General features: G+C 40.7%; 1 protein-coding gene across 7 annotated transcripts in view; it reads right to left on the bottom strand.

Moving 5' to 3' along the window:
- LOC308065362 (potassium voltage-gated channel subfamily A member 5-like) overlaps nucleotides 1-27,397 on the bottom strand; it is a 71,263-nt gene that overhangs the window by 15,192 nt on the left and 28,674 nt on the right. For all 7 annotated transcript variants that reach the window (XM_080391225.1, XM_080391224.1, XM_080391228.1 and 4 more), the window contains one exon: nucleotides 1-27,397. This exon is cut by the window's left edge and continues 15,192 nt beyond it. The gene's annotated coding sequence lies outside the window, so the exon portion shown is untranslated.

The following is a 27,397-nucleotide window of genomic DNA, read 5'->3' as shown; positions in this document are numbered from 1 at the left end:
CCTTTGAGAAGGAAGATTTTTAAACCATTTTAATCCCTAAAATTTGTTCCATTTTTATGATAACAATGAGAAAGAACAGAAAAAAGGTTCCTAATATAGCTGTTTCCTATTAAAACTTGTCCTTCAAGCTCTTCCATCCTGCTAATCTTCCTAGAAATTAGTCCTAGCAATTTTCCTACCAATAAAGAAAATTATTTCAAATTGCTAGGATAGGTGGATTTCAGAATTTTTTTTCTATTTTTTTTTGAATGAAGAGCCCTTAAACAGTAGTGTATGGAAAATCCCCACAGGGAAAGAATGATAGAATTTAATTTTTTAAAATTCCTAGGTTTCACATCTACATCATATGGATATTAGAAAATTATAAAAAAAGCATATTAAATCATCTGGTCAAATTCCAGCAGATTTCCCATTCATTACTTTTGGAAAATACTTAAAATCATTACTAAGAAAGCAAGCAAAGAAAGCTTGGCATAAAGTGATGTATTTTAGCTAAAATTAAGACCAATTGTTCAATAATACAATCCTTAAATTGAAAATATGTCTAAATAATTAAAAGCAAATAGAAATTGAGAAGGCAACAGATAAATAAGTTCTTTTTCCTTTCACCCCAGTCAGACCATCCACGGCGTGTTCCAGAATTACACACAGGGAAGGTTATCCCAGATGTGTCCTTGCTCTTTTGATCAGCAAAGTGAAAGTCTCAGCAACTGCCTGTTCACATCTTCTCCTCAAATGCATGTCACCCTCATGCCACTTATTCCCAGTATCCTTCTGCTCACTTGTACTCCAGCAACACGGTAGCAAGAAGGTGGTGTAACGACTGGAAGAGCTATCTACATTCTGCCTGTCATTTTCAGTTGTGTGTTTCTCTCCAAGAAGCTGCCTCCGCAGCATCTTAGAAGCCTCCTCAGACCAGTGTAAGGGCACACTACAACTACACTGGAAAACAGCAATTGTGTTGCAAGACTAAGCAGGAGACTACATGTCTCAATTTCCCAGAATTCCTTCACATTCAGAGAAAATTGAAGAAGCAATTCCTGTCTCAACTCAGGGGTAAGTTTTTGTGATTTCTTTACTATAGAAATAAGGAACAAGAACCTAAAGGCTTTTTTTTCACCCAGAACGCTGTGGCCAAGAGTACGATCCCATGCTGCTAGTGTGTCATTGCAATGTGTCACGTGACATACTGTGACCGGTCCGCCTTTGGAAAATGATTTTAGAAAATCACCTTCTTTCTGCAGAGGTTATTTTCCCAGACTCTGAAACTCTGAAATATTCTTCCCCAGACTCAAACTCCCAACATCTGGCTGCAAGCTCAGAGGAGAGTCATATCAGCTTTCTTGGAAAGAGTCAGACTTCGGAACTTGCTAGGCGAGGACATCAGAATACTGAAAATACAAACATCTGCTTTCCGAAAATATGAAAAAGAAATGAGGAGGAAGCAAGAGGGGAAACAGCAGCACAGCAGCTAGGAGAAACAGAAAGAGATTCCCTCTGGCTTTGTTAAACCACCTACTTTAAGGTTTCTCCTTAGAAGAGATCAGTGCTAGCCTGATAGTGAGGTGTTCCTCACTATCCACTGGAAGACAAGTGGGGATTTCTAATCCACATCCTTCTCCCTCAAAGTTTTATAATTTCCCTTGCTGGCCACCATCAGAGGCAGAAGTCTGGACTACAGGAACATCACATTTGAACAAGTATGCCGCATTCTAAATTACACACAGGCAGAAGGGCAAATAGGCTTCAGGTTCACAGAGTTGACATTTTGCACTGTTTTACCTTTTATGTTCATTATAACAATTGCGATGCACCCTCATTAGAGCCTGCAGAAGGAGCTAAAACACCTTCACTGATAAAACTGACAAATCCCCACTGGTATTATGGTGTGAAGTGAGGCTTCTTCGCCATGCTGTTGACCACAGGACAGAGCAGAGGGTTTCCTGACAAGTTGCTCCGCATTAATGTCTCTGCGATATACTCTAAGGAAAGAATGAGAACCACTATGAAACTTAGAACTGCTGAGCAGGAGCGACAGCTGACATTCACAGGGCACTGCCTCTTTGTCCAGACGCTGCATTTTTCTAACCCACACACACCTTGACCTTCATGGGCCACTGGGTCTGTAAGTGTAAACTGGAGTCATACTGATCTCCAGCAGCTAAGAAGACTTCTTTCCATTATTCTTAGTTGATCTTTACATAGCAACAAAATCAGGTTCTACACTTACCCCAAGGAGAGAAATTATAGCTGATAAAAAATCATGGAAGTATGCTGCGGGTTTCTTTGTATGTGAGATCTGACAATAAGCACATTTGAAACGCTTGTTGTGTTGCTGCTGGAAAGGAAAGAGTGGTTTACTCAATATTTAAAAATGTTTCAAATCTGAACAGAATAAAGAGGGTTTGTATCCATGGTAACTTCCACATTCATTTTTTAAAAAACTATAATATCTCTGAAGATTTGTGACACGATGCAGCAAGCATGTCACATTGTGTAGGCTTATGTTATGTCTTGAAAGCCTGAATGACTTGATGTGACCTGGCATGATGCTATGGATATTCAAAAATTTTCATGAAAAATTGCAGGTCTAGTAGTAGATAGAGGGGAACAAGTTTTCACATAGGGTTAGAAAAGAACGCAATTAAATGCCAATCTTGAACAATTCCTTAAAATTTATGCATTTGCAGACTAATTTCACAACATGGAAGGTAAAAGATTACAGAACATTGTAGCTGCACAGGAAAAAAGTCTTCATCCAACTTGTGCCATCTCCACTGAGACTACACAGCTATAAGCAGGCAATGTCTTTTTTTCAGAATATATAAAATGCTGTTATTATAAAAACTTATTGCAATCTCAAATTTAACTAATGGAAAGTTAACATACATTGCATTTTTTCAGTATTTAGGCTGTCACACTTGGAATTTTAGAGCAGTCATTTAAAATGAGACCACAAAAGCTTCTTGTTTTGATCTCTTTTATCCTATTTTGAATTAAAATTAAGTTTTTAAAATAACTTTTGAGCATATGCTCTTGAAAAAGTATCCCTTTTGCCATCATTAGAGCTTTAGACACCAAATCAGACTCCTGTTTTAACTATTGGCCTAGGCACAATATATCAGATCAGGTGAGAGCTTGTTGAAAAAGGTGATATGATACTCAGGGGGAAGACCAAAGGAAATGTAATGTATTTTTATTTTTTAACGACGTCACCACACTTTTTATTCTGGAAGTTCCAAGCCCAAGAAACATCCTAAAGAAGGAATAGATTGTTTAGCAAGGGGTTCACAGGCCAAGTCTGCAGAGATTGTCCAATTTATATCCTCTTCCTCAAGCGCTGATCCTGCAATCCAATGTGGGTTACTGGACCCATGCACTGCAATTACATGAAATATCTCTGACAGAGACATAGTATTCCAAAAACAGCATTTCTCGTTACATTAGAGTGGGCATCAGCTTGATGTAGAAGACTTTTTGTTAAGTCAGTATTTTGTAAGTTGCCTGAGAAACAGCAAGATATGAGTGACCATATGTAACCAGTTCACATCTTAATGAAAGCTGTATTTCATGGTACAAACTAAAAACATCCTGCAGCGCTCTTATAAACAACAATAATAGCTTTCTCCTCAAAAAAAGGCGTATATCAGCTCTAAGAGAACTATTTTATAAGGGAGCTGCTAGGCAATCAGTTCCTCCAAGAATTCCCACTTGGACACTGTCTTCCTAAGAGGACTTCCAGAAGACTTGTAGAAATGTCTTTCTTAGATATTCTGGCAAAGTTTTGACAAAATACATTTGGAAGAGCACGCTGCACTGACTGAAAGGACAGCCATTATTTATTTTATGCCTTGAAGGGGCATAACTTTGAGGGTGTGATCACCCTCTGCAACTCATAGTCCTGTTGGACTTGGACCCAAAGATTAAGTCATCCCCATTGTGTCCAGAGACATTACTCTCTGTGCCCGAGATGAGCTCCCTACCTGTGTAATGCCTTCTCTGCATTATGATCAGAGCAGGCTGCAGCAGTAGGAGCAGCAGGGAGTTACAATAAATTTGCTTATTTTGACAAGTGGGGTTGCTTTGGTATTTCTCACCTGTGCCACTCATGAGTGTTCAGTGCAGCACAGCCCATCTTTGTGCTCCGATCCATTACTGGCTCATGCACTAGAGGTTGGAGAATGCTGAATGAGATAACAAGTTTTGTTCTTTCACAAACCTCAGTTGTATTGATTTCTTTTAGGATCTGCCAGAAAATGTTTAGTACACCCATTGGCAATAGGTGCTGCCTTAACTGTTGAAGTGTATGACCACGTGATAAACTACAAGCACGTTTCCACCCAACAGACTGTCAAAGCTAATATTTGCTTGGAGACCTCTTGTCTTCTGTCCACACTCAGGACCTCCTTTCTGAGATAAATCATAAAGAGATGAGCCATAACTGAAACTAAATCTGTCCATTTAAAATTCTTCTCTTCGTCTTGTGGAACTGTTCAGAACATACCACATGCTCATAGACACTAACAAACAGAGGTTTGAACACCCATGTAGAATCATAGAATCATTTATGTTGGAAACGTCCTTTAAGATCATCAAGTCCAACTGTTAACCCAGGTCTGCCAAGTCCACCACTAAACCATGTCCCTAAGCACTATGTCTACACATTTTTCATATACCTCCAGAGACTGTAATACCACCACCTCCCTGGGCAGCCTGTTCCAGTGCCTGACCACCCTTTCACTGAAGAAATTTTTTGTAGTACCAAGTCTAAAATTCCCCTGGCACAACCTGAGGCCATTTCTTTTGTCCTGTTGTAATCTGGGAGAAGAGACTGACCCCCACCTGCCTGCAACCCCCTTTCAGGGAGCTGTAGAGAGCAATAAGGTCTCCCCTGAGCCTCCTCCTCTCCAGACTGAACACCCCCAGTTCCCTCAGCTGCTTCTCATAAGACTTGTGCTCCAGACCCTTCACCAGCTTTGCTTCCCTTCTCTGGACATGCTCCAGCACCTCAACATTCCTTTTGCAGTGAGGGGCCGAGAACTGAACATGGTATTAGAGGTGCAGCCTCACCAGTGCCAAGTACAGGGGGACAATCATTTCTCTTGTCCTGCTGGCCACACTCTTTCTGACACAAGCCAGGATGCTGTTGGCCTTCTTGGCCACCTGGGCACACATAACTCAGCTGGCTGTCAGCCAGCACCCTCAGCTCCTTTTCCACCAGGCAGCTTTCCAGCCACCTTTTCCCAGGGCTGTAGCACTTCGTGGGGTTCTTGTGACCCAAGTGCAGGACCTGGCACTTCTCCTTGTTGAACCTCATACAACTGGCCTTGGCCCATCAGTCCAGCCTGTCTAGATCCCTCTGGAGAGCCTTTCTGCCCTCAAGCAGATCAATATTCCCACCCAACTTGGTCTCATCTGCAAACTTACTGAGGGTGCACTCAACCCCCTTGTCCAGATCACTGAAGAAGATATCAAACAGAACTGGCCCCAATACTGAGCCCTGGGAATGCCACTTGTGACCAGCTGCCAGCTGGATGTAACTCCATTCACCACCACTTGTGGGGCTTGGACATCCAGCCAGCTTTTTACTCAGCATAGAGTACACCCGTCCATGCCATGAGTAGCCGGTTTCTCCAGAAGGATGTTGTGGGAGACAGTGTCAAAGGCTTTACTAAAGTCCAGGTAGACAACATCCACAGCCTTTCCCTCATCCACTAGGTGGGTCACCTTGTTGTAGAAGGAGATCAGGTTCATCAGGCAGGACCTGACTTTCATTAACCCATGATGGCTGGGCCTGATGCCCTGGCTGTCCTGCATGTGCCGTGTGAGGGCACTCAGGATGATCTGCTCCATAACCTTCCCTGGCAACTGAGGTCAGACTGACAGGACTGTAGTTCCCCGGATCCTCCTTCCTGTCCTTCTTGTAGACGGACATCACCTTGGCTAACCTCCAGTCTTCTGGGATCTCCTTGGTTAATCAAGACTGTTGATAAATGATGGAGAGTGGCTTGGTGAGCTCTTCTGTCAGCTCCCTCAATACCCTTGGATGAAACCCATCCATCCCCATAGATTTGTGTGTGTCTAAGTGGAGCAGCAGGTCACTAACTGTTTCCTCCTAGGCTGTGGGGAATTCATTCTGCACCTCACCTCTTGTCTTCTCTCTCAGCTGGCTGAGTACCCTGAGAGTAAATGGTCTTACCATGAAAGACTGAGGCAAAGAAGTCATTAAGTACCTCAGCCTTTGTGGCAATGTTCCCCTTGCCCCCCACATCCAATAAAAGATGGAGATTATTGTCGGCCCTCCTTTTGTTTCTAATGTCTTAATGTAAAAACATTTTTTGTTATCTTTTACAGCAGTGGCCAGCCTGAGTTCTAGCTGGGCTTTTGCCTTTCTAATCTCCCTGCATAACCTCATCCCCTCAAAGACAAGACACTCTCGTCTCATATAGAAACTTCCCATAAACAATTAATGACCTGAAATCTACCCATCGCTCCATCGTTCCTCATGCAGAAGTGTACCCCACAAGCATTTTTCCCACCAATAAAGAGCCAACTGATTCTCAAATGTAACTTTGTATAATGCCACCATAGAGATTAAAAGCATTTTGATTCAGAAGGGACTGTTAGAATCACCTGCATAGCAAAAGCCTCAAAAACTCCCCTGGAAATGCCAGCATCATGCCTTGCATCAGTGATAGTTTATGTAACCATTGATGAGTCCCAAACAGAAAAAAAAATCAAAGAGCTTTCAATTGCTCCACAGGGATTGCACCTGAGAACACCAGCAGATGAAAAGACTAGTGTCTATTTATCATCAAGGCTCACTGCATACAGAGCCTTTGAGGCTTTGTTTAGCACTGCTTGGGGGAGTACCTGTTAAATAAATGTGTGCCTTCATAAATTCATATTACTGTTTTCCCTTCCCACTTCTTGTGATTTATTAGGCTAAATCCTCACCCACTGTGAACTGAATTGACTCACTCCTCTGACCGCAGCATTGTTCAGTATTTTAAAGCCAATAGAAGCTTGTTCTATTGTGTCTCATTTGTTCTTCTTTGCAACAAATAAAACAGTACGTCTTATGATAGGTCCTTTGAGATGTTAGTTTTCTTTGGAATCTAAATTTAAACTAAATCAGTCTCTGGTCCCACCAAGGACAAATATTTTAAAACTGCTGCCAGCCATGCCTTTTAGCCTGCTGTCTCCCCTTTATAATTATTTGTGTTGGCATTACACCAAGAACCATTTTCTTTGTGTATCAATAGAGTTATGTTTCTTTTGACATTTGACTTTCTGAATAAAAAACTGGTCTAAGTCATAGCATCAATTTCAGTGGGTATTTTAAAGCAATAAAATCAATTGTTTGTGTGTTTTAACAGCATTTGATTTCCTTGATCTCATTGAGAAAATTATTCAATATTCTCCACTAAAAAAATCATCACCACTAAGTGATGTTCAGAAAGCAGAGGTTACTTGCAACAGTCCACATCATGCTCAAAGGCTGAGTAGGCCTGAGAATGGCCATCGAGCCCCAAAGCTTTTCAAAGTGTGGTCCAACCAGACACCTGGCTCCTCCTGCCTGATGCACATTCTAAAAAGAAACTCTGTGATGTTGGCTTAGTTCCTAGTAGAAGCATTTGTTGTCATGTTCCAGGAGCAGAAGGGAAAGACCCTTTTCTTTCCACAGGCCTATTCTGATCAAGTTCCCGTATCACGATTAGTGTACTCTGCTGTGTTAACCTGCAAGCATTTGGGGCAACAGCTGCTAAAACAGTGTATTAACATGAATATTACCTTGAATTAAATGTGCAGTTCCTGCATCCACATTGTGTCTGCTCTCACCTGTTACCTAGGATGGGATAATGTCACATGCATGAAGTAAATCTCCTGGCACACCCTTATCAGTGGGCTCATGAGAAGCTCACTGTATGGTGGAATGCTGTCTGTGTAGGAAACTATACCCCCCTCAACTTTAAACACTGGCAGTTTTGCCTTATACCCTTGCTTGTCTTCTCTGGCCCAGTGATGTGGTCCACTCCCTTAAGTGGAAGGCTGCATCAAGATTCTGTGAATTACTGAACACTTAAAGAAACTAGTTTCCGAGTCTTGGTTTTATCTGAACAGACACTTTAAGGTGAGAATGGGATGAGGTAAATGTCTCTGTTTTTTTCTCATGCGTGCTTATGCAGTCATTGTAGCCACCTTCAGGACATGAATTATTCACCAGATATGATAAGAAGACTGGAGCTCAATAAAAACCTGTCAGTTTTCCAGGTCCCATTCAGATGCTGACATTAGCTTTCATCTTTCAGATAATACGTATTTAAATTCATTTGCTAACCTATTACTTGACAAAGGGACTACAGGTCAGATTAAAGTTAATTTATGAAATCACTTAACTGAAACCCCACACCAGCCTTTGGTTTTCACCTCTCCAAAATGTTAGCAGGCCTATCACATATCATTGCAAATGCTTTTCATTAGAATCAGCAGCAAAGGTGACTACAGTGCAGCACAGCAGCTGGTTTTAAGAAAAGCAAGTTCCAGTCAACTTAATTTCAAAGGCTTTTGAAGCCTAGCTTTGCCATCGCAACACTAATTCAGAAGTTATGATGTGTACATCTGCGTGTTATAACTTTGCTTTGAAGGTCATGATGGCAATGTCTCATACAACATATTGAAGAAACATGATCAGCTTTGAATGCAGCATCTCAACACCACTGTACTAACCAATTCCTCCCATCACTTGTCTATATTAAAATCAGTAGGACGGAAAGGTGGAAAGCATTTCTCTGTTTATGCTTTAAAATCATGACCATAACTTTCATGAAGTTCACATGGTCATGTTCAGACAAGATGTAAGGAAACAGAAACAAACTCCCATGACCATAGAAGCCTGCACATCCTCATTATTCCTGCACATGTGGTGAAAAATCAGAAATGGGGTCAGAAAAATAAAGAGTATACCAAAATGTAGCAGAAAGTTTGCTCTGGTTTTCCACAAAGAACATTTCATATTTCTGTCCAATGGGTAGACAAGCAGGTAATGTCAGCTTTCAAGTATTTGTAACTTTCTGTTTCTAATTTTGCTGAGGGAATTTTGTCACTTTCCCCCTTTTCAGACTTCTATCACCATCTTTGTCAAGTTCCAACTATAGAAATGGCCTTTTCTGAAGTAGGAACAATTCATTCAAGGGACTTCCAGATTCATATGGGCTTTCTTCCTTCTGTTAATGGGTGCTGGACAGTTACTACTCATGAAAGAGGCTGTGACCAGTTCTCCACTGTTGAATAAGTCATATTTGTCAGCAAAATAACCTGCACACTCATCCTGCTAGATAGCTCACACTAAGTTATTTTACTGACAGATTACTTGCTATCCTATTTAAGTTTGCCTACATACATCAGTGTAAGAACTAAGTTAGCCTCGCTGCTACTGAGGTATTACAAGAACTACAGTGTGGACCTCCAACCCCAAAATAAATTTAAACTTGACGATGACACAGCAGGTAATGACCACACTCTCAACATGCAGGTCTTTCAGAAGCAGAAAGGTCATAACTAACCTGCACCATATTTGAAATATCTCTGCGTAAGCTTTGGCCTGCAAGCTGTCACTTGATCTCCCGTGCACTACCGTGGCACAATAACATGAAACTCTACCTGTACTACCTTATGCTGCCTTACCCTAAAGAATTCTGGGGACAAATACATGACTGAGAAAGGCCCAAGTGTCCTCTCAGATCCATTGCCATAGGTTCAGTGTCTTCTACCTACATTGATAAATCATTTTGAACAGAGAAAAAAGGAAAATTGGGAGGTAGTATTCCTCCTTTGGTGTTTCCTTAGCAAGCATAGACTCCTTGCTGTTTAAAAGGCAAATACAGCCCTGAGGTTTCCTAACGTCTGGCCTGTTTTCTATTTCTTAATGCAAACTTGAGTACACTTTGAGTGGGTGTCAGAGGGGATTTTAAGGATAGCTCTTTAAAGAAGCCACATGTCAACGTGCCAAACCAAACCAACAATCAACCAAAAACCACCACCACAAATCCAAAACATTAAACCCATACAACAACTCAGGAAACAGATGAAAGCATCACTCAGAAAAGTCACCCTGTAGGGCCACTGGAAGTGTGATACTCTCTACTTGTCTATGATTAGAACAAACATTATATGATAAAAATGCATTAGCCCAGAATTGCCTGATTTTTTCAGATACACAATTTCTCAATTTAATTCCGCAGGTTTTTCATCTCAAGTGCACAAAAGAAGTGGAATAAAAATAAATCCCAGATGAGAATATACCTTCTCCACCATAAAGTGAAGAACATTTGGCCCTGAACCACAGTAGAACTTGCACATAACCTGGTGGCAGAGAAAACATGGCTTTGTCATAATATAGCTCATATGAAATTTGGAACAGCACAAGAGGAGAAGGATGCAAAAAGGTTGCATAAGAAAGAGATGTTAAAATAAGCTGTTAATTTTCTGGAAAAGTAGTAGGCAATCTGCCTGAAAGCTACTGATCCATAAAAGGAGAAATAATTTTTAATGAAACTATTTGAACTGATTTTTGTGCCCAGGAGAAGAGCTCACCACTGCAACTCCACTCTCTAAACCTTCTTTTTCTGGAATATACAGGAAGATTAGTGCATAAAGGAGAGACCATCTGTTTCTTTTCATCACTAAGTTAAAGATGGTTTCCTCTATACAGGAGATTGCAGCCCTTAAGACCTTGAGGCTGTAAGTATTTGTTATTTAAATGCAAGCAAGCGAGAATCTAACAGGGCATTTTTACCTTTTAAAATTAATGAATGAAGTTGCATCATCAATCAATTATCTTCCTTTATTCCTCTAACACATGGGACAGCATGCAGGGGTAGGGGAACAGTTCAGGTAATCCTCGCATGATTTTAACCTTCTCTCCTTTCTGACTTTAACAGGCAACCTCTCCCACATGGTCAGCAGCATTCTGATACGGTTTCAACCAGAATTTTGTCTTCTTTTCCTCCTGGAACACCAGGGTGACCCCTAAGTATTGAGGCACTTTTTTAAATATACACAAACAGGCATCACTGGAAAAATCCTATTGGAAACAAGTCTGTCTCTGGTGTGTACCATTAACACTGCGTTACAATTATATGGTTGTAGATGACAAGCTCTTTCCTCTTCCAATCAGCATTGTTAGGGTAATTAATTAACACAATACAAACTCAATAGCAAGCCTGCTTCTTGAGTATTGATGTTCCCAGCTCTCACACTGCTGTTAACCCCAGCCAGAGGAAATGATGGGATTTGGATTCTGCCTCCTTAGATTGTTCCATTCATATGGTCTACCCGTTCTCTAAAGACAAGAAGGTCTTTTAAACATAAGCAAGGAAAAGCTGGAGCTGTCCCTCTCATAGCTTAATTCCTGCAGCTGAGGATTTAAAGGTGCCCAGTGCCTGAAAAGTTATGCTTCAACCCACATATCCGAGATCCAATGAGATGGGTGGTGTCACTATCACGCATTCGCTACTTCAGCCCAGAAACTATTCTTGCCATTCTTCTCTACCTAAGACAAATAGATAAGCCAAAGAGAGACCCAAAGCTGTAAGGGTTTCGATAAATACATCTTTATTACTTTTCTCAGGAAATCAGAGACAACAGGGATGAAACGGATTCTAAGATAGCAGCTAGACCATTTTTTCTGTACTGAATTAGGAACTATTCTCTCTAGACTACTCTTGATAGATGTTAGTCTACGCTGTTCTTGGAAACCTCTGGCAGTTGAGACATGTCACTTGTTCCCACACAGTCTATTTCAGGCTCTTCCTATTCTTACCATTAAAAAAGGACACCACATTTCACAAAATTACAGAGATGTTTAGGTGGGACGGGAAGTCTGTAGTATAACCTTCTGCTCAAAACAGGGATAACTTGAAAGCTAGATCAAGTTGCTCAGGGCTTTCTCCAGTTGAACTTGTAAAATTTCCACAGTTTCTTTGAACATACTCTTCCAGTATTTGATGGGGTTTGTTATGGGTCTTTTTTTTCTCATATTTAGTTAGAATTTTCTCTGCTGCGAACTGTGTCTGTCACCCCTTAGCCTATCACTGTGCATGTCCAAAAAAAAAGAACATGACCCTCTGTTCTCTGTAACCACTCAACAGGTAACAGGAGATAAGCAATAATATCCCTCTAAGCTTTTTCTTCTCCTATCTAAACAAACCTCGCTCTCTCATCCTCTCCCACATCATGAATCACCTTGGTGTTCTTTTGCCGGGCTTTCTTTCATTCACAAACGTCTTCCAGCATCCATCGTGATTCCAAAATGTCCCAAAACAATATCATCCTCTTTGCCTGACATCAAAACTCTCCTCACACTTCTGCTCTCCAGTGTAAGCAAACCCAGCTCTTTCTTGCCCAGAAGGCATGTTTTCTGAGCCTCCCTCTTGTTGCTCACATGGGGACTTCCACCAATCTGTGCTCATTTTCCTTGGCCTGGAGACAGTGTGCCAGCCAAGATCATGTTTATGCTCAGTACAAAGGAAGGATTATTTCAAGGATATTTCATTCAACATAGCTATTTATACATCCCAGGGTAACTTTAGATTTTTTCCATTGTATTATGATTTTGCAGATTCATGGTCAATTTGCACCGCAGTGTAACTCTTTGGCCCTTTTCTACAGAAACTTTGTTTCACCAATCATTTCCCAGATTGCATTTACATTAAAATTGGCAACTATAGGAGTTTAAGTCCACACACACGTTTCCTTGCTGAATTAAATCCCAGGTTTTTTGGTCTTTTTGTCCAGACCTGCAAAGTTTACCTTGAATTCCAGTGTGGCTCCCCAGATTGCTTGCATGCCTTCTGCTGTCTCTGTTTCTCTTGATTAAGCTGTCTCATGACTTTCACCTTAGCTTACTCAGCTGCATATCTCAGGGATGGAGTAGTTTTCTCAAGAAGGAAGTGCTTGTACACAAATCTGCAGTTCCTCTCCTTTTACTCAAAGTTCACTATTCAGGACTGCAACAAAGAAATACTTTCTGTCACTACAGAGCTGGGAACAGGATTTGAAACAATTGCATTTCCACTGCACTCCTTACATCAACTTTATGCATATTTTTTCTTTGTTCTGCAGTATCGTATAGACCAAAACATACACTAGAGGTGGCAATCTTTAACCACGTACCTACTGACATCATGTAACCAATGTATTTGGCACATACTCTACTGGATGGTGTGTTGGCATTTACTTGCACTATATAGGTACGTTTCCTACCGTGATGTTCAAAAACTCCCACTCAGCTCAGACATGAGTTGGACAGACCTACATATCAGAATGGACATCTGTATGAAATCTACCCACATCCCTAAAACCTACAGGTTCTTCTTTGAGTCTTCAGAAGAAATGAAAGAATCCCTATTCTTTATTTTCAGGGAAAAGCTATTGACAATATCTATTTAATAAACCATTTATTTAAAAAATTGCTATTAAAACCAAGTTTGCTAGTATTCTAGAATCACCAAAACTGCTCTACAATATTGAAACATCACATATCTGAAAATGAATACCTTTGACCTATATGTGACATATTCTTGGCACCTGCTTCAAAATCCATCAGTCAGTGGACCTGGAGGAAGAGGGAACAATGTGAGCCTACATGGGCCAACAAGGTCCACTTAGTGTGATCTGATTCCAGGCTTAAGTCTCAGAGGAGAAATTGGAGGAAAATAAGAGACATTTTGCATTCCAACTATTACTACTGAGTGGAGTGCCCATTTTACAAGATATATTTGACAACTATTTAAAATAACAAAAAAGCCACCCCTGAAACAGCATATAAGAAAGTTATCAGCTCAGTTGCATACTCAGTCTGATACTCAGTTTAACAGTCTGAGAATAATGTGAAACCTCTACGATTAGAATCCTTCATGTATTTTACAACTCTTTCACTGGGGAATGAAAATGCTTCAGAGCAGTCATTCCAGAAGGAAATGATGTTATCTGACTATGACTAAATCCTAATTATTTTTTATAGCCCGTACCCAGGCAGATTTCCTTTTGGTGGCATCCACTGGTCTTTCAGAGAGCAGAAGACAATGTCCCCCATACTCTTCTTTTTGTCTGCCTTTCTCATTGTACCCCACAGCTTGCACTCCTACCTGTCTGCCTCGTGTACCCATTAAGTTCTATATTCCCTCTTATCACTTCAAGATTAAGCTTATTAATGTTTTGACTATTTGTCTTCCAGGACTATATAGTATCTTCCCTCTCCAGCCCATGGCTGTCATTGCAGTGGGAATTTCACCCTCGCAGAGGAAATAAAATAAACCAGCAGGCATGTGGCCTTTGCCAAGAGCCATTTCTGCAGAGACCATTTGGGGGGCCCTGCTGTCCCACAGAATTTAAATTGGGACCTTTCAGCAGCTCGTGATTTTACTTGAAAGAGAAAAAAAGCCCAAAGCTGTTGAGAGAAGTTTCCCAAGTGAAACTTGCAACTCAGAAGGCAAGGAAATAAGGTTATTTTTTAAAATATAAACTGCTATAAACTATAGCACTATAAACTGCTGCTCTGGAATTAAGATAAATTTAGTATGGATTCATCACTGAGAAGTAACTTCTCCTGGTATGTGAGCTATCTGCAAGCTTTTGAAGCTGTCTTCGCTGGACTCTATAGAGGAGTAAACAGAATGGCATGTATCTCACTTTATACATGCTCTTGCATGGGAAAATCCAATTTAATCCATGGAATTTCAGCTCTCTGTGTTCTGTTCTTAGCCAGGCAGCTGCTTTTAGAAAAATCTTTTATCTTCAAGCAAGACAAGTTGCAAACAGAATTGACTGCAAGTGATCAGAAGCAAAGTTTCTATTGCAAACACCGAATGCTTTGAGCTGTTTCAACCATTTGACTTCTGGTTAATAGTGTTCTGTGAGCAGAGGACAGTGGACAAGACAGAAAGGAAAGGAATCAGAAATTAGAGGGCTGATTAGGGATCTAAACAGATCTCATTTTGTCTCAGAGTTTTCATTTCATGGGGTTTGAGTTTAAAGAACAACATACATGAGAAAACATCTCCTTTGACAGATCAAATCAATGAGTCAAGAACTTCACATGTGTAATATTCATTTTCTATCTTTCAGTGCTCTGCTGGCTGTCAGAGTAATGCACATTTCATGGTGCATGAAGCAAATCACTGGAGAGAAAGGGGAAAGAGCCACTGAGGTCACCGATCCCGCAGCTAATGTAAGGGCAGATTTTGGTTTTGTCAGGTCAAGTTTTCTTCATGTTGTGATCAGTTCCATCTCTTTGGCCTAGAATCTTCTCCCACTCACCTGATGTGACCCGGATTAACTTCTCTGAAGACAAGCCCTTAAACTTCTCTAAGTGTGACAAATAAAGAGAAGGGAGAGGTTTTTCCACTGGTCCTTCCTTTGTGCATTTATTGGCACTTACATGGACTGGTTGCAACTCTGTGGTCTTTCACACTCATTTTGTATTTGCATACTGTCAGGTAGGTGTTAGGGTGGAAAACGAATTAAATTTAATCCCATGTGAAAAAATAATTGTTGTTGGACCACCTTGATAACCAGATATTTGTAGGGAACCATAATCATTCAATCTGTTTCACAGCATTAGCTACAAAAATTATTCTCACATCTAAGCACGAAATACAATGAGTAAATAAAGAGCAATCCAGACAGACAGGGAAACAGATGTTTTTCCATATGTTTTAAGAAGAAAGGATAACTACAAACAAAAGGGGGAAAAAACCAAAAACTTTTGAAGGACATTAAGAAAGGTTAGGGCAGAAGATCTTACCTAATTTACCAAAGCTCAAAGACCTGTTTTTTGCAAAGGCCGGAGCTTTTGCATGCAGGAGTGTCTGCATAAACAATGTTCACTATCAGAACACTGTGCTGGTGCCAGACTGTTCTTACCTTAATCTGCATAAGAGAATGAGATGCAATCACTCAATTTTATCTTAATCTACATATACTAAAGGCATTTCTGTTCCTTATTTTGTGACCAAGATAATTCTTTTGACTTTTTAGAGCTCAAAATAACTTAAGGTCCAAATTGGATCAATGCTACTTAAAGGAAATTGTATTATTTCCCTGAGTTATGTTCTGCGGTATCTGAAATATCAAAATACAATTCCAAGTACTGATAGAAACCTTATCCCCCATTAAGCTTTCTGGCAATATAGAAACAAACCCAAGGGCTGTAATACTAGGGTGAAGCACACCAGAGCTGTTACCTCAGTAGGGCTAGTATTTTTTTAATCCTATTCATTATTCTTAACTGTACCACAAGCCTCAGCTGTTTCATATTTTTCTTTCTTACATTATTGCATTGACAAACATACATTGAGATATGGGATCTTTATTCCCTCTAATTTAGGGGTATCTGGGGAACTGTACCACTGGAAGGGAATGATGTTATTCCCAGAACAGAGATAAGAAATACGAGACTATTCTCTTCACAGATTCTTCTTAATACTTTCACATCACTGTTCCAGCACAGAGTTAGATCAGCACGTTCAGGGCAGGCCCTGTTTTTCTATCATTTCCAATGAATTGCTGGATGTGTTTGAGACTACAGGGACAGAGTAAATCCTACAAACAGGCTGATGGGGATCCTGGATGTAAGCCACAGAAAGCTGACCACACATCAGACCAGATCATCTTCCACAGTAGAATAAATGCAGACCTTATTTACCCCCAGTTTCTGTCATGATCATCACCATAGTTTTCTCAGTCTTTAATTTCCTGGCAAATGGGAGATGTCTCATGCAATTTTGAGTGGAAAAGGAGCTAGTGGAAAAAATTAGAACAACATTCTGCTGGATAATATGGTTTGGGTGAATGAAGATGTTTCATCCAACTTAACAGCAAAGTTTTGTTTCACCTTCTTATCTGATGTGTATGACACAATACAAGTAAGATTATTTAAGTGTAACCATAATTTCATACATATTCTGTTCATGGCACTGTCTCATTTCAGTTATGAAAATAATTGCTAGTTTATAAAACATTTCAGTGTGAGCTTTCAAAATTTTCAAGTCCTTTCATTAAGTATTTTTACTTCTGTTCTAGGGGGAAAAATCAAAACATGAGAAGTACGAATTTCTGAAGTGATACAAAAAGTGACCGTCTATGCACTACTACTATGCATCAGTTCACATCAGGAAAAAAACAAAAGTCTTTCTGAAACAGTTTGTGGTTTAAGTCACACACACTGTTGTGAGCCTCATGATCAGAAATTTATGTTGGAAGGGAGCTGTCATCTTTACACTATTTCTAGACTCTTCTACAAAGCGGTTACATTGGTAATATGGCCCTTGAGTGGAGCTGCTTTTTGAAATTTCTTTCAGGAAATGTCATGAAAAATGCTCTCAATAACATGGCTACTTGAGACAATAGATTTATGAAAATTTCCTGTACGTCTTATGGCTTTTCCACTTGAGATATCAGCAGAATCCAGTTTGGAGATACTAATATCACTTGTACTCAGGCATTTTACTGGAAGAAAAGCGCTGATGAAACCAATTGACCCTACGAAAGAAAGATAATAGTGTCAGCATCAGACTTTTAATTCACTGAGATCAGTTCATTAGCTATAACTTTTCTCCTAACACAGTCTGTTGCAATAAATCCCGACACTGGGTATGCAACTCTGTTAGCTCTTGTTGGCTGCCCGATTTTAAAAGCCAGGAGGCTACTGTTGCAGATGTAGGATTCCAAGACAGTGTGCACCAGGTAGCTGACGTGCACTCGTGTAAATAGGTACCAACACCTGCGCAAGAAGCCCTTTCAGTAGGCAGGCACCGTGCATGCTGCAGCTCTACTGAGCACTTGTTCATTGACACAAGCTATTGTGTTTGAAACAGGTTACAGATGGTTCATTCAAAACATGCAAGCCAATGAATGAACACTTCTGTGTCTGCCTTTGACATGGGAAGACCTTTGTAAGAAACGCTTTCCCTAATAACCACAAAGACCAAGGTGACTTGAACATCAGGCTTTTTTTTTCCAAAACTTATGTTGAGGAGATTGGCTTTGGAATACTAGTTGGTGAAAATTTTCCCACTTTCCACTTCTTTAGCATGCATTGTTCTGCAACCAGCTGAGCCACACTTTAAGCACAAAGCAGACAGACCATAATACTGTCTGAATCAGAGCATCTCATGACAAAAGTAACTACTATGGCAGTATGGTGTGAAATCAGTTTGAAATAGAGTGATGCTATGGAAATCTGTGAACTTTGCAGGGTTTGAAATAGCAACCTTAAACCAGAGGATCAAACAGAAATCCAGTGTGATTTTCACTGCACCTCATACCTACCTAGATATTGGGAGATTCAAACTCTTCATTAAGAATTGTTTCACCAAGAGCTAGTGCAGCCCTGGAGCAGGTGACCCAGAAAAAGTGGTTGAAACTCCACCCTTGGAAGTTTTCAAGACTTGGGTGGAAGCAGCTGCAGCTGATCTAATCTGGCACTGCAAGGAGTCCTGCTCTGAAGCCAAACTCAGGACCTCCAGAGGAGCTATCCAGCCAACAGGTCCGTGATTCTATGATACTTTCCTCAGTAAGAACTGGTCTACACTGTTGGTATCAATACGGGAAAAGGTGAGGCTGATACCACAGTCTGCTTCTTGGCTTTCAAGGCACCCACACTATTTTTCCCTTAACAAGCTGAGAGAAGTAATGAATTTGGCTTTATAACATCATGTGTGAACTGCGGTATTAAACATCTATAAAATCCACAGGTTGAGTACTTGACTACTCTCTATGGGAGACAGCCATGATGCAGTGAAGTTCCTTTAACTGAATTTTTGAGGCTTCAATTACTTTTTTTTAAAAAAAAAAGTTATTCCCTATGACTTTCCTCCCCACTGTACAACCTTCTATAAGCCCTCTTTAACCAAGACTTTCATACCTTCTTTCTAAGGCTGTTAGCAGTCTCTAGAGTAACCTATCCCTTTAGGAATGTGGTACATTTATTGCTAAGATGGATCATGCTATCTTTGGTGCTTGTTTCTACATGGAGAAATGGAGGTGTTGTGTAGCCTGAAAATAGCTTCAGTTTAATCAAAGCACCCTCTTCAAAATAGATCTGCCATGCCTCTGTGTCCACTGGGAGAAAAAGAGAATATTCTTACCTCATTTTCACTTGATTCACCTACTTATCAGCCATCCAAACTTCTTGGCCTTCAGTCTTGGCAAAAGAATCTATAATTATCCCATATCCCATCCACACTCTTCCATGTGTTTCTGCTTTTACGTGAAGTATAGCTCTCAAGAAGATGACTTTAGAAAGATTTTCCCTTGTGCCTACCCTGAACACTATAAGAACCATAATAAAAATGATCATTCTCTAAACTAGACGACCACAAGTGTAAAGACCTTTTCAGGCCCGAGTTTCATTTTTTGGAGGGTGGGTTAGGAAATAGTTAGCTAGATTTTATCCTTGAAAACTCCTTATTTCATGACTAAAGCGAGGAGGAATTTCTTCTTATTTGCACCAGTCCAAATCTAGATAATGGCAATGCCCACCATGGAGTTGTTCAGGACGTACACCACTATAAGGTAAGAGTTATCTCAGTGGAAGGCAAGATACTCAATTCATACAGGGAAGTCAGAGTTTTAGCTGTCACATCTATTTAGCTGCACTAACCTGGATTGCTAATTTTAAGAACTAGCATTAACTGTTGTCTGCTGTCCCTTTCTTCTTCCCATCAGCTCTTGTTCACATTCCACACAGGAAACCTGGTAGATGTTCAACAGTAAGTGATAAAAGTTGCCTCTATATATGTGTTGTGAACTGCATCCTGATGCATTAAAATGCTTTAAACATACTTTAAAAAAAACCAAAAACAAACAAAAAAAACCAACCCCCCAAAAAAACCCACAGGTAAAATTAGAGTTTGTTCTTCCAAGATGCCAAATCTTGCCTAACAAATCCTCAATTTAGGTGAAGAAAACTTTGGTCAGCTATGAACTGTTAGACTCATTATCTTTATAGTTATTTGTACTTTGAAGATTTTCAGTATGGGCTTTATTTGTAGAGATTTCAAAAGGATGCTGACATAGGAGTGGCAGATTGGCAAAGCAGGCTGGGAAAAGCTAAGCAGAAAAATAAGTTCCTCAACATTTAAAGATCTTTATTCTTTCCTCTATGTGGGTGTAACAAATACATGCAGGGAGCAGACTCCTTTTTTGTCACACTGATGAAACATGAAGGGCATGGAAAAATCAAGCAAAGCCAAAACAACCCAGAAGCTCCCCTGGGTGGGGTGCTGGGCCTGGGGATTCTCCGCCTGCATGGCCAGGCAATGCCAGTGGGGCCCAAGTATGCACAGTAGGATAGAGAGCTCTGATGGGAGAGTTTTGTACTCTAGTATGCCTTTCTCGTAATGCACCGCTGAACAAAGGCAATTCTTTCTGTAATCAGATAGGAAAGGGTTTGCTCTTACATACTATTTGCCTTTCAGCCTGAGCTGTAAAGAGAAAATGAGATAAAAAGTTGAAAGAAACTCATGGGTTATCAGGGTAATGAATTCTATCAAACAGCATAATCAGGTGGTCGTGTGAGAATTCTCCACTGACAGATGGGATCATTTTTTTTTTCTCCCCACTCTTCTTTGTGACTCTCTGATGGGTTGCTTATATGGATATCTCAGCTCCAAACTCTTGTAGATGATTGTAAAGCTTGAGCGAGCTTCCATTTGTAACTCAATAGCCATGAGATGCCCCTACCAACCTAAGTCACATGGGTCTTTTTTTGTTACTCATATCTGGTCAACTTCAAAAACCTTAAAGCTCTCTCAAAATGGCTACAATAACTCTCCTGCTGCACAGTTACCCTACAATCCATGTTAATAAGCCACCTTAACCTCCAGCTCTACAAAAAGCTGAATCACAAAAATATGTGAAGAAAACCAGGTTTCTAAGTACTATGGTGAATTCACAGAAAAGTAAATAAGAGATTGCTGGCAGTTTGGTCAGCTTTCCATCTTTTTTACATTTTAGGAACATGCTCTTCTTAAAATGTTATTTTGCATTTCTTCTTTCAGTGAGTGACCTTGTTTAAGTTAATCCCAGTTACCGGTTATCCTTCCAGAGGTCTGTAACCTGTGTGCAGCTGAGGAATGATAGCTGTGATCCATTTATAAAACAGATCTTAGCTACATATAAATAGCACTGAAGCTGCTGCCAACCCTTCAATTCCCGAAGGCTGCTCAGCATATTCCTCACTCCTTGATGCTCCTTCTCTAGCATCCTTACTGGACCTTCAGAGTCACCATTCAGGCTGGAGAATGGCACAGAAGCAAGCACTGGGCTGTGCTTCCTAAGCAAGAAGGGAAGCAGCCACTCACACTTCATTAATTAGCGGAGCACACATCTGTTTCTAACTCTCCCACTAGCATGCATTTCACTGATGGGCAGGAATGGGGCAGACCCCAGTTACCAGAGGAAAATTGATTCCTGCCTTCTACCCCCTTTTCTTCCCAAAAGCTAATTTAAGCTTTACTCACTGTGGATAGACGCTAAGGGCCATTGACTAAGCCAGGACTCAGCATGGTTCAGTAAGATAGTCCCTCCTTCCCCTGGCTGACATAGAGGGGCATAAGGGGCTGTTCTCACTAAAGGACCCCTCTGCAGCAGCACTGATCCTTCCACTGCCGAAGCAGATCAGATTTTACCAGTCACATGCAAAAAGGTTCCCACATGGCCATCCTCCTCGCAACCCATTAATTTAGTTTAACTCAAAACTCCAGGTTCAACTACAGCCTGAGAGGCATTTTTAAACCCGGAAGCATATGAGCACAAGGATCCTCTGTCTTGACTTTATGGGTGTAACAGGTTCAGCCAGGGCCTGAGCAAGACTTTACTCCAACCTGAAAGTGAAGTAGGATGCTCACTGCAGAACTGGACCCGTTAATCTCCACAGCTGGGAAGATCATCCTGACTCCGTCTAGCACCAAAATAAATATTTTCCCCCTTTGCCTTCCACAAATTACATAAGCGGGGCACCCCTCTGGAGCCAGAAGAGAGGGCTGCTGCAGCTGCAGCTGCTGCTGCTGCTACCTGTGACGGAGGAAGGGAGAGGGAGCAGTGAGTGGAAAGAGACTGGCACAGAGTGGCTTTTGCTGCAAGTAAAGGCTCTCCAGCTGGGGCTGTGTGGGAGGGAGCAGAGCCTCTGCCAGCAAGCAGAAAGGTGGAGGGTTTGTAATGATGTAGTTTTGGGTTTTTAAACACAAGTTAAATTTATTCTCCTGTGGACCCTTCCTCAGGCAGAGCTCTTGAAGATAAGAGTTCACAGCACTTCAGACCATACTAAGGACAGGTTACCAGACTGGTAACACAGACTGGTTTAACTGGTTACCAGAAAGGGGTTGTACTGACAACCACAAGCATTTTCAATCAACAACAAACAACCCACCAAAAAGTATCCCCTCCCTATCATCAACAAAACATGTTTGGCCATTATCGGACTTCTCATCCTAAGGTGACTCCTAATGTCCTACAGAGCTAGAAAGCGTATGTGGGTACATGCACAAGAGACAGCCAAATGACAGCTGAGATCCTTTTAAAGTCGTGGAATTCCAACATGATTTCAAGGGGGTTGGGGTGGGGGGGAAGAATAATTAAAACACCCCAAACAAATCCAACTCCTTATGCTTCTTTCCCACCCTCAGTCTGTCTGCACTCAGTGAACAGGGATGAGAGCAGCTTTCGCAAGAGCACCGCATTATGTTCCGCCCGCCTGTGCTGTACCCAGGCAAAAATGCCCCAAGGTCTGCCCCAGCTGTACATCCCCCACAGTGCAGTTCATGTGCTAAGAGACACTGTTTGTGCCTAGTAATCTTGTTTACACATGTTTCCGCTGTATTTTATTTTCTACGTGCCTGTGCTGTAGTCTTATTTACCAGCTTTTCAGCCCCAAAGGTAAAAAAATAAAATGAGATACCAAGAACAAAAAAGAAAAGGCAGGAGGCTCGCAGGAATGCCCTTGCTCATCTCATGTAGGCAGTAATATGCTCTTTCTCCACTGCCCTTGCTGCCACGTGACAAATTGCACCTCTGTACTGAGCGTTCCCTGAGTCTTGCCTGTTTTTCTGACTGGGCAGCACAAAGTACAGGGATTTCTGGAGTGATAGTTAATTCAGATAATTGTATTTTCCTTCTGCCTGTGTAATGGAAATGCCAGAGCTCCGGGGGCAGAGGATTCCACGTGCGCTTGCATGCCTTATGTAGTGCACCGTATGCCTGCAGCTGCCCTTCTCTAGTCCCATCTGTTGGAGATTGATGTTGATTTTGCTCATCGTGCCTCCTAAAAGCTCAGCAATAATAATGAATGAACTCCGTGTTCAGTAGAGTGTTGGCAGCCGATCCAGCTGGGCATATTGCGGACACGTGCTCCACAAGGTTTCTTTGCTGCAGAGACACAAGTCTATGGATCTGAATCCTGTGATTAAACATCCTATCATAGCCAGGTCTTTGCACCACATTCACCTCTATGGATTTCAGTCTATCATTTTTCTTACTATTACAGAGACTTTTCTGTTGTGTTTCCTGCCTGCCTTGGACTTTTTTCCTGTAATTATAGGCACAAAGCCCAAGCAGAGGCCTAGGAGCTGGCTAGGGACAGAATCAATTTCTAAGCAAACTCCCTCTTTCAGGTTGAAGATATTTTCATCCGAATTGAATTTTTACTGTAAATTAAAAGCTGATAAATAGAATCAAAGTGATTTGATTAGCCTAGCCTGAAATATAAGCTTTTTAAATCATGAATGTATTTGCTGTTTTAGCTTTTCACCCCAGCCCAAAGCAGAAATCATCCTCAGAACCTCCTAATCCTCATTGTGAACAAACCCAGTTCAGTTACCTATGTGCTTTGGTCCTGGCATGCAACATCACAAGCTTTCAAGTCTACCATGGAAATATTGATCTGCCTAGCTGTAATAGAGCAGCCCACATAGCTAAGATTATAATTCTTCACATTGTTACTATTTTGGCATTACCCTTTGCTTGAACACCCTTACCAATTTCTTCCTTGAACAAGAAATTCTGTACTAGAGGAGAACAAAATCATCTCTTCCTATGGCAGATATTTAAGGAGGAATGTTAGAATCAGAACATATCCTCCTCGCCTTAGTCAATCAATTTTAGGTGACTTCCTGAAATGAGGGCTGCACCCTAAGATAACTTTCTTTTTCAAGATTATCCAGGCTGTGCTCTGCTGGCTTCACCATAACAAGAAGCAGACACAAATCCTGGGGGTTTTTTACTGTGTGTATGTTGCAATTCCATACATTTGTCAGAATTCTCAAAAGCTACAGCAGTAACTAAATTCCAAAGGGAAGCATTATCTTTGGATTGTAAGAACAGGGGACACTGTAAGCCATGACTGTCCTGGCAACATTTATCAGAAGGATGGAGCAAGGAAGGTAATAAAGAGAAATGCCATTTGCCATACCTAATAAAAGTTACTTGGGAAAGCAACCAAGTTCCTCCAGCAAGTCAAACTTCCTTTCTATCCTTTAATAATGACAAGGAGAAGTTAGAAAAAATTAATGAACATGCATTTGGCAAAACAGCATCGGTAGTTCACCTAAGTGAAAGAAGATGTCCTATAACTAGTAACCTTAATTATTAGCCAGCCCCAGCCATTTGTTTACATGAACATACCTTGTTACTGATTGGAGATGTTTAGATGTTTATACTATATCTCCAAGATATAACAGGAGTAAAATATGAATGCGTTCAACAGCACAGTGAGGAAGATATATCTTGATGTAGGTAAGTCCGGAGTCAGACTAGTCACCTGTCATCATGACCACTGTCATCCCTCACAGGCCTCAGACATCTCATTGGAGGTCCTATTGATCTTTCCCTGTGGTAAATACCCTACAGAGTAGCAGATGAAGTGGTTCAGACTTCGTTCTATTTAAATAGGGCACTGTTCAGTTTATATGATTTAAAATCCTGAACACAGGCTTGGTATACAGCATTAAATGGACAAGGATGAGAAAGCCTTTCCCCCTACGAATGCTTTATAAATAACTGTGTCTGATGGAGTCTTACTTGCAGCAAGAATATGTTCCCAACACATTGAAATTGATAGAAAATTTCCCATTGACTTCACTAAACTCTGGAGACCCAAAGGAATATTACAGCAGTAAAAAGCTACTATTGTACAATGGCCTCAAGTTTCTCCTAGCAGTGAACATCTTCTAAGAAATATGCCAAGAAAAGCTGAATCTCCACAAAGCAGAAGAGACATTGATGGTTTCATGTTCTTGCTCTGGGGGAATTTAATGTCTATGAATGTTTATAGCCCACAGAAGTTTGGTAAGTTCACTCTAAGATCAAAGCCTATTTCCAGACACTCAAAAATCTACTCATTAAAGCCTCAGACCTCAATGTGTGTGTTCAGTCTGTTCATGTCAGCTACAGCTACACTTAAGCACAGAACTGAGCACCTCATTAGACATACTCACTGCAAAACAAAATCAAAAATCTTTAATATCCTTGACAAGGGTGAAGGTCCACCAGTTAAAGGCCTAAAGCAGCTTGCATCAGCCCACAGATTCCCCAGGTCGAGTTACTCTGTTCCTCACTAGAAAGGATTAAAAAAAAACCCAAACCAAATTCCTTTTAAAAGGTTGTGCTTCATATAAACAAGTTTAATTTAAATGCAGCTAAGCTCTCAGGGTTTCAGTGGGTATAAATCAGAAGAGTTCCACTAACGTCAAAGAAATTAGGCTAGTTCCTGCCAGCAGAGAATCTGCCTTCAAGACTCTGAAAAAAGGCACACCCAGGTCCTACAGCATTCAGTTCAAAAACTAGCACAGGGAAGTACTTTCCTCACACAAACTTCTCAGAGCCTTCTCTTTTGCATTAACTTCAAATGGTGGAGCAAAACAACCTCCAACCCTTGGATCTGCTGCTTTCGTGCTCACTGGGCTCATTCCCTAAACAGCTATTCATCAGAAGACTTTGGTTTCGTCTGTGCTCTGCCTCAAATGTAGCGTCCATGAATAAGTCAGCAGGATGTGGGTCCTCACAGAAATTAGAGGCACTGTACTCAAATTAGTATCTGTTAACTTCCAGTGAGAGCCATATGCTTGGAACTCATCTAACGTACCTGTTCTCACAAAGAACACCCATGCTAGGCCATTCAATGCAACCCAAGCCTTTGCTGTTCCAGGCCAGTGGCAGATTTCCTGGGCTATATCCCTTCTTGATCACACAGTGACTGGGGGCTCTGAAAGGTTAAGCTACCATTCCTTAAGAATCCACTTACAGATTCTGTGACAAAGGACATATTGCAGCCATTTATCTATTCCTGAGCGGTAGTGACATAAAAGACACATGCACCCTGATGAAATGGCTAACACTGCATTGACTCACATGGCTAATGCCAGTTCTAAACTTAGCCATTATGAGAATTGAAATAAGGGACATACACCTTCGGGGAACAGGAAAATCTACTTTTCAAGTCCAAATAGCCTCATGAAGAAGTATTCCTGAGCTGAGCTTACCACTCACTGGGAATTTTTTCACCATCTCAAATCCTACATCAGAAGAATTTCAGGCTGTGACAGATAGATATAGATTAGATATAGATATAAATATATACGTAATTAACCCATTTACGATTATCAGTCATCATTATTCAAAAATTGCTATCACTGTTATGCACATGTGATATGGTTCTGCAGAATAGGGACATAATTTTATTGAGTTATAGATGGGAAAAAGGCATGAAGAATACAGGTAATGCACATTTTTGAAATACCAATATAAACATAAACAGGAAAATGTTCAAGTCAAAGTCACATGAAAAATTAGACTAATCTTAAGATGCATTCTAGACTTTTTGTACAGCTTTTTACGCTAAAAGTAGAAATACAAACGGCAGAGATGCAACACATCTCAAGAATACAAAATAAATAAACAAAGATGAATGCCAATAAAACAAAAAGAACAAACACTTGAATCTTCTTCCAGAATGATGAGAAACTGATATGTAAGAACCCTGGGGAAAGATGCCCGAACTATGACATGAACTCATTTATTTCCAAACAAAATGTCAACTAGTAAAGTCTTCTTGTGCCGGGGAGGGAGTTCAAAGCATTTAAACTTTTATGGGACCCCTGCACACTGCTTCTGTGGTGCCGAACAATTCCTCTACTAGAGAAACCTCCAAGCAGAAGAGATTTTCAATAATTTGAATGAAGAAATCCAACTCACTGAGAACATGTTCTTGATGGGGACATCACAGTTATTTATCCAGGAGAAAATTTTTCGGCAACTTCTAACCCAAGATGATGTGAGAAGAAGGAATAAATGGGTTTGGTTTCAGTCTCTGCAGCAGTGTCTTCCTAATGGTCAGTAT

This window comes from Falco punctatus (assembly GCF_963210335.1).
Source record: "Falco punctatus genome assembly, chromosome: 6".
Taxonomy (NCBI): domain Eukaryota; kingdom Metazoa; phylum Chordata; class Aves; order Falconiformes; family Falconidae; genus Falco; species Falco punctatus.
The sequence above is the reverse complement of the archived record's forward strand: the minus strand, read 5'-3'. Positions and strand labels throughout refer to the sequence as shown.